Raw genomic sequence first — 9208 nt, forward strand, 5'->3', positions numbered from 1 at the left:
TAGCCCAGCCCAGCCAACATGGGCTTTAGTAATTGACGGGCTGGGTTGGGCTAGCCTGGGCTAGCCCACCATTTTGATGGGTTTTATAATAGTCAACCCACCCTAGCCCTATGTGGGCTGCGGGCCCCCACAGGCCTGCCCATTATTTTTAAAAATATAATTATATATATATATATATATATATATATATATATTTTAAGTTCTAACCTAAAAAAGATAAATATTTAAATGTTAAAAAAATCTTATTGAAATTTACAGAACTTAATAACTTTTATACTGTTCCAATATATCACAATAAATATTAAAAAAGTAAAACACAAGACTATATTTCATTCACTAAAAGTCAAAACTCAATAAAGAATTCANGCAATTGACGGGCTGAGCTAGGCTAGCCCACCATTTTGATGGGCCTTATAATAGTCAGCCCACCCCAGCCTTATGTGGACCGCGGGCCCCCACGGGCCGGTCCATCAGTTTTTAAAATATAATTTTATATGTTTTCTTTAAGTTCTAACCTAAAAACGGATAAATATTTAAAAGTTAAAAAATATCTTATTGATATTTTGCAAAACTTAATAACTTTTTATACTGTTCCAATATATCACAATAAATATTAAAAAAGTAAAAGACAAGACTATATTTCATTCACTAAAAGTCAAAACTCAATAAAGAATTCAAGAGAACGTCCATAACGCTTATGGGATATCCAACAAACACATCATCTTCATCAAACACATTTGAATCCGCTTGTGAGAAGGTTGGCTTGACATCTTTACTTTCATCTACATTTACAATTTGTATGCGATATTAATTTGTTAAATATTAAGAATAATTAAAATTTTAAAATTAATTCATGTTTTAAGACTTTGATCTTTTAATATGATGAGCTTAATAAACTTAAGCTTGGATACTCTTCGTGATATTTTTTGGGTCGTATAATTTTTATATTTTATATATTTCAAATATATATTTTTATTAGGCCCACGGGCCGGCCCAGCCCAGCCTCACGGGCCACGTACTTACTCGTGCCGGGCTTAAAAGCCTCATTTTTAAATGGGATCCAAAAATTCTAGTCCAACCCTGCTAAATCAAGGGTTGGGCAGGGCTGGTCCAACGTGCCAAGCCCATATTGACGGCTTTAATTATGGAATTTGTAGTGACCCGACTCGACCCTTATTTTTTTACCTTTGAATCAATAATAATTAGATCTCAATTATTGAGTTTCATTTCAACTATTAAAAACAGGGTGTACATAGGTCGGGTTGGTTCGAATTTTGGAATTACCAAACCAAATCAATTGTGTCGGGTTATTAAATCTAAAGACCAAATCAAGCCAATAAAACTCGGGTTTTTCAATCTTGGGTTTTCTCGGGTTTTCGGGTTAGTCGGATTTTTTCAGGTTTTTTCCGGTAAAACCTTCGTAGCACAAAACATATAACTTGTGCTCAAAATATTTCTTTAATCCTAGTAAGATACAACTATATAAGGTATTTTCCAAGAAAATAATGAGATGTTTCATGACATTATCCTAAAATATTCAACGATAAAGATAACAAAATTATGTAATATAAACATTGCTAATTAAAAAGTCATAATAAAAATAAACATAATCTAAAAATACTAAGTCATGCTAAAATAAGTAGACTAATAAATGAGTATTAATTATATGGCTAAACGCTAAAGAAAAAATAAGGCTATGCATTTTTATCTAAATTATTGCAAAACAAAAAATAGATATTCAATACATTGCCGTTCGTAGTATTGTATTGAATTTTTTTTGTTAGCATTAGTATTGATTGATTTTGGTTTGGGCTATTGTTAGCATTATTTAAGTTACTAATATTAATGGCAATAAAACTTATTGGAACATTCAAAAGTTCTAAGTCCAACCTTGAAATAATACCTTAAAAGGATAAAATTATGAAAAAGTTAAAGAAACATTTATAAATTACATCATAATAAGTATATGTTTATATTAAATATATCTAAAATTTCTATATATGTGATGTCGGGTTGGTTTGGTTATTATGGTCGGGTATTTTTTTTCCAACACCAAACCAAATCAAACCAAACCATATTCGGATTTTACTTCTCGGTTTGACTCGGATTATCGGGTTGGTGCGGCTTGTCGGTTTCCTTTGTACACCCCTAATTAAAAACATGAAGTTTGTTTTTCTTCAACTTATGCTTTTGTCGCTTATTATGGACAATTAACATGTGTTTTGCACTAATAATAATGTCTATCCACTTACTTCTACCGTAGCTTCAAACATTTATAAGCATTAAAACAAACTAAATTAAACGCTTTTCGAGCAAGGTAATAAACGCACTCACTTTTGACACAAAGAAACAAGTAAAAATTAGGATTAGAAAAAATATTAACATTAACACTCTGCCCAAATAAGTTCTAGTAGTAGTTCATAGTCCAAGGTCCTTCAAAAGGATTATATAAAAGTAGATTTTTTGTAGAACTAGCCGTCCTACAAAAATGATAACCATATATATATATATATATATATATATATATATATATATATATATATTAGAAAAAATCTTAACTTTAACACTCTTCTAAAGGATTTTATAAAAGTTGTTTTTTTATAGAATTATATTAATAGCCATTCTACAAAAAATTATAACTGTCACGATCGAATTTTCCACCTTTGGGACTGTGATGGCGCCTAACATTGCACTCGCTAGGCAAGTCAACATTACAGAATATTTCACATTTTTCCTTTATCCTTTTATAATTAAGATTTAACAAAAACTAAATCAGCGGAAATAAAAGCGAGAGTACATGATTTAACTGGTTACCATTATACTAATAACGAAAGCCGAAAGAGGTACCACCCAGAAACTGGTGTCACAACTCACGAACAGTTTACGAATACTACAAGTAATGGTTTGAAAGAAAATACATTTGTCTCGGAGAAAGTAAATCAGAAATGAAGTAAAGATAGGAGGGGACGTCAGGGCCTGCGGACGCCTGCAGGACTACCTTGGGTCTCCTGGGATAATAGCAACCAACCTCTCGATCAGCCACTAGCTCCGAAATCTGCACAGAAAGTACAGAGTGCAGTATCAGCCCCCATGTACTGGTAAGTGCCGCGCCTAACCTCGACGAAGTAGTGACGAGGCTACGGCGGGGCATAACAACATATAACCTGCAACAGTTTATATTAAGGCAAAAAGAAAATACATAATGAAATATAGCAGTAACTTGAATTAAATAAATATGGGACCCAGTCGTGCTACCGATACTCAGCTATAACCAATCCTTAAGGGAGTTTCAACACCACAATAATGAACCTCAGCAGAATATGAATACATAAACAACCAATGATACGACGCGCATCCCGATCCCACCATATAATCAATAACAGTATAAATATTCACCCTTATTACTCCTTGTTACGGCGCGCAACCCGATCCCATCAGTCCACCCTTATTACTCCTCAATATATCACCCTTATTCCTCTTGTTGCGGCGTGCAACCCGATCCCACCTATCCACCCTTATTACTCCTTGTTGTGGTGTGCAACCCGGTCCCACCAGACAATCACATTTCACCCTTATTCCTCATGTTGCGGCGTGCAACCCGATCCCAATATATATATATATATATATATATATATATATATATATATATGAGCATCAATCACAAAGTAAAGACAAGTGTTTCACAAGTTAACTCAAATCCTCCACAACACTTATACCTCAAACCAACACAATGGAATGTCACTACAAGTATGAAACTTCACCAGTTAAAACTACACAGCGAGACCAACCAAAGTGTACCATGAAGCACCAATAAACCAACATAAACCAACAGTGTGATATAATGGAACAATTAACAACACCAATAGAGAAACAACATTTAACAGGAAACAATTAAACATGAAAGCTTCAATAAGCAAGTAGCAATTAAGACAGGAAAGCAATATATAGGGGAAACGGGGAAAGGGAACAGACTAAAACAGGAAATTTAGCGACGCATAGGTGCTCGTCACCACATCTATACGCCACACACATGATATTTCACATAGCAAGCAAGTCGGGGATCCCTAATCCCTCAAGTCAAGGTTAGACCAAACACTTACCTAAAGCCAACGGGTAATTCACAGCTCAAATACCGCTTTACCTCTCGATTCCACCACCAATCCACTCGTATCTAGCCATAATTAACTTAATAACAGCAATAAACGCTAAAGAAACCAATTCCAATGCATAATTATAGATTTCCAATATTTTTCCCAAAAAGTCAAAAATCGACCCCGGCCCCGCTTGGTCAAAACTCGAAATTCGGACCAAAACCCGATTACCCATTCACCCCCGAGACCGGATATACAATTGATTTTGGAATCCGACCTCAAATTGAGTTCCAAATCCCCAAATTTCGAAATTCCTAAGTTCTACCCATAAAACACCCAATTCCACCATGAAAATCCCTATATTTTAGGATGAAATCTTGTAAAAAGATGAAATAGATTGAAATGAGTTAATAATTATTTATCTATGATTTTGGGAAGAAACGGTCTTTGGGAAATCGCCTCTTAAAGTTTAGGTTTTGAAAAATGGGAGAATGAATGAAAAATCCCGTTCAAATATCGTTTTGAACAGTTGCAGGTATCGCATTTGCGATCACAGGTTCGCAAATGCGAACTCGCAAATGCGGACATTACTTCGCAAATGCGAAGCTTGGCTTGCCCTGCTGGCATCGCAAATGCAAACAAGTGTTCGCAAATGCGGCCCTTGTTCTCATCGCAAATGCGACGCTGAGCTTCGCAAATGCGAAGGTCCCCTTCCCAGCCTTTTGATTGCAAATGCGAAGCTTATTTGCAAATGCGATGCTCGCATTTGCGAGCCGGACTTCGCAAATCGAAGTCTGCAGACCTGCAACATACCAGAAAAATTCCTTAAGTTCCAAATCATTCCGTAGCCTATCCAAAACTCACTCGAGCCCTCGGGGCTCCAAACCAAACATGCACACAAGTCTTAAAATCTCATACGAACTTGATCATGCGATCCAATTGCCAAAATAACATCTAGAATTATGAATTCAACACCAAAACACATAAAATTTTCAAGATAGTTTCAAACTTTATATTTTCTCAACCAAAGGTCCGAATCACGCCAAATCACTTCCATTTTTCACCAAATTTTACAGATAAGGTTTAAATATTATAACAGACCTGTACCAGGCTCTGAAACCAAAATACGGGCCCGATACCAACAAGATCAATCATCTAAATTATTACATTTTCAGTATTATCAATTTTCTTCAAAAATTTATTTCTCGGACTAGGGACCTCGAAATTCGATTTCGGGCATACGCCCGGGTCCCATATTTTACTACGGACCCTCCGGGACCATCGGAACACGGGTTTGGGTCCGTTTACTCAAAACGTTGACCAAAGTCAATAAAAATCATCTTTTTAAGCCAGAAATTATCTTTTCTTAAATTTTTCACATAAAGGCTTTCCGGATATGCGCCCGGACTGCGCACGCAAATGGAGGAGAGATAAATGGAGGGTTTTAAGGCCTCAAAATACGGAATCGGATTCTAAAATAAAAGATGACCCTTTGGATATATATATATATGTTGCTCGAAAAATGTTTAATTTGTTATAAATATATATTATATTATGGATGTTCATTTAGTACTCTATTGTAAATAAGCTTCCTACAGAAGCTTATCCATACGGGACCCCGCCGTAAATATGTTAATATATTTAGTATTGTACTCTATTAGAAATAAGCCTCCTGAAGAAGCTTATCATTTCGGTACTCCGTTATGGATAAATATCACCCTCGGTAGAAGATTATCTATTTCTGGTACAGTAGCAGCTTACAAGCAACTTACACAGCAGCTTGTAGTAGCAGCTTACACAGCAGCTTGTAGTAGTAGCTTACACAGCAGCTTCCTCTTCTATAAATAGAGGATATTTCAGTTCATTATGTACATCAGTTTGAAAGTTGAATAAAAATATCAATCTCCCTCTATACTTGTCTTTTGGTTTATTTATTTTACAGTCGTTATTTTATAACACGTTATCAACACGAGACTCTGCCATTTTGAGCACTTCCTTCGAATTTGATTTTCGTATCTCAGGTGAATAGTGGAGCTTTAAAATTAAGTAAGTTCTAACCAACTGAGGTGTTAAGATGCTGGCAGTAACGTCCCTCCCGGTTGAAGATATGTGTTCCAACTAATGTCACGCTCTTGGTTACGATGATTTCATGAGCATCATCGTCTACTATATATAAAACACAAGCACCATTTTAAAAGCATTTCATGCTTATCGGGTAAGGTTTTTACCTTATATTGAAGTCCTATAACTTGATTCTAAAGGCGAGCAAAGATAATAAGTTTGCTTGCAACTCTGGTAGAGTTTGAAAGTAAAATACAACCACCAACCACCAGAAGTGGTTATATTTCGTATATCTCATTGTAAATAAACTTTGTTAACTACCAGAAGTGATATATGCCTATGACCACCAGAAGTAATAATTTAGGCTTTCCATGGTTACAATTGAAGATAAGTTAGAGAAAATTTCTCTATATTACTTACATGCCTCGATTTGCTCCTGAAGTAGCATTATCATAAAAGAGATTCTAAGCCATCACACGATTTGGTGTGATTAATGCACTTTCAGATAATTATGCTTTGTTCCCTAAAGGATGAGAACTTTTGATAAATATTAATCCACTCCCTGAAGTGAATGTGACAATATTAATAAAGCTCATAATATGAACGCGCTTTTGATATAAATATATTACAATTCACCTCCAGAAGAGGTAATATGATTGAGATTTCATGTATTTTAAATTTGCTCATGAAGAAGTAACACAATTGAATTTTTCTCCTGAAGCAGGAAAATATTATGAAACTATGTCTTTCTGTGCTTAAATAAAATAATGAGCTATCCAACGTTATTTTTTGAAGCACATTATCATTCTCTGGAGTGAATATAAAAAAAAAAAACCACAACTCACCTCCTCAAGAGCTAGAATAACAGAGGATATAAATATTATTTTTTGTGGCACAAAGATCATTACCGCGCGTACCTGTTGTACGTAAAACATCTTGGATAATTTTATAAGCATTCTTGTATAATGCTTTCTACTACAACCACATTAATATATTATGATTAGTTATTGAGTTCCCCGAAGGATAACAACTCGTGTATCTTTCCTTAAATGATGCAAGGACTATGGGGTTGCCGCATTGATACAACGTATTCAGATGTTAATGGTATTTCTCCTTGAAGGAGATATTTATCACAAAGTTAGTGGTAGAAATACTAAAATTCTTAATTTTTGTCATTTATAAATTTAGAATTGGCTTTATATTGTTCATTCGATTATGATTTTCTCTCATGATACCAGAAGTGTCTGAGCAATATTTGATAGTACAAAATATATCAACAACTACTGAAGAGCTAACTGTTTGTCTAGAAGACACATGACACCAGTAGTGTCCGATAAATATTAGATTGTGGATAATAAATGAAGGCTCGAAGAGCTTATATACAAATATGTCATTCATATTATATTATTATGGTCAAAACATATGTTGTAGTAAACCCGAAGTTTACTAAAACAAATGGCTATCATATTGAGACTATAAATGATTGGAAGATTGAAAATCTTCATGTTTCCACAATCATAGGGGGTAAAATAATATGTATGTAAGAAGCTACCCGTCTTATTCTTCAATTTGTACTACATCATGTATCACGATAAACCAGAAGTTTACTAATGCAAGAGCAGTCACAGTAAATCAGAAGTTTTACCGAGGCAAAAGTAGCTACAGTAAATCAGAAATTTGCTAATACAAAAGTAGCCACAATAAATCAGAAGTTTACTAAATGCAAAAGTTTATGTCATAGTAAACCAGAAGTTTACTAAGAGATAGCACGTGCCATGATAAACTTGAAGTTTTCATTTGCCATTTTTAAATGAGCTATTTGAGAATTCAGATAAGCATATACTGAAGAACTAGAAGATTCTTCAAGAATTCTCCTGTGTTGCTTGTTCTCATAATAAATTGATTATACCAGCTAAAGTTGGGACTAAGACCCCTGATTCTGAAATATATAAAAGGTGAATATGGGCCCATTCATGTGACGACCCGACCCGTCGTCTCATGTATTACAGCCCCGTTTTCCCCATTTATTGTTTCTTCATGTTTCATTATTGACATCGGGTGAGTTAGAGTTGAATTGGATTGGTTTGGATAGGAAATGAGACATTTAGTCTCTTTAAGGAAGGCTTATATTGGAAAAGTCAACCGGATGTTGACTATTGAGTTAGAGGGCTCGGATATGAATTCCTGTGATTCAGTTAGCTTCGGGGGGATAATGTGACTTAGGAGTGCGATCGGAATTGATTTTGGAGGTCCGGTGTAGAATTAGGCTTGAATTGGCGAAGTTAGTATTTTGGCGAATTCCGGTTGGTAGGTGAGATTTTGATCCGGGGGTCGGAATGGAGTTCCGAGAGTTGCAGTAGCTCCGTTAGGTGATTTTGGATATGTGTGCAAAATTTCAGGTCATTCGGAGGTGTTTTGGTTGGGTTTTTGATCAAATGCGTATTTCGGAAGTTTTGAAGAAAACTTAGGCTTGAATCCGATGTGATTTAATGGTTTTAGCGTTGTTTGATGTGTTTTGAAGATTTGAGCAAGTTTGAATAACGTTTTAGGATGTGTTGGTGCTTTTGGTTGAGGTCCCGGGGGCCTCGGGATGATTTCGGGTGGTCAAACGGACCAAGTTTAGCTATTGAAAGTTGCAGGTTTCAGCAGATGTTGCAGAAGGAAAAATTGGCCTATGCGATCGCATCCATTGAGTCGCGATCGCATAGCATTGGGAGGTAAGCTTCGTGTTCGCGTGGTATATCCCGCGTTCGCATAAGAGGATTTTGGGGCAGCATATTTTATTCATCGCGTTCGCATTTCATGAGCCGCGTTCGCGTAGGTTTGGAAAGTGAAGCATCACGATCGCGGAGCCCCTGTCGCGTTCGCATAGAACACTTTTGAAGCCTTGGGAATTTGCTCATCGCGATCGCTAGCCTAGGGCCGCGATCGCATAGAAGAAAATTATTGCTGGACAGAAGGGTTTTTAATAACATTTCATCCGCGAACCAAGTCCCATTTCCACCATTGTTGAGTATCCTTGAGAGCTTTTGACGAGGTTTAAAGAGGGTTTTGAC

The sequence above is a fragment of the Nicotiana attenuata genome, chromosome 12 (genome assembly GCF_001879085.1).
Source record: "Nicotiana attenuata strain UT chromosome 12, NIATTr2, whole genome shotgun sequence".
NCBI lineage: Eukaryota > Viridiplantae > Streptophyta > Magnoliopsida > Solanales > Solanaceae > Nicotiana > Nicotiana attenuata.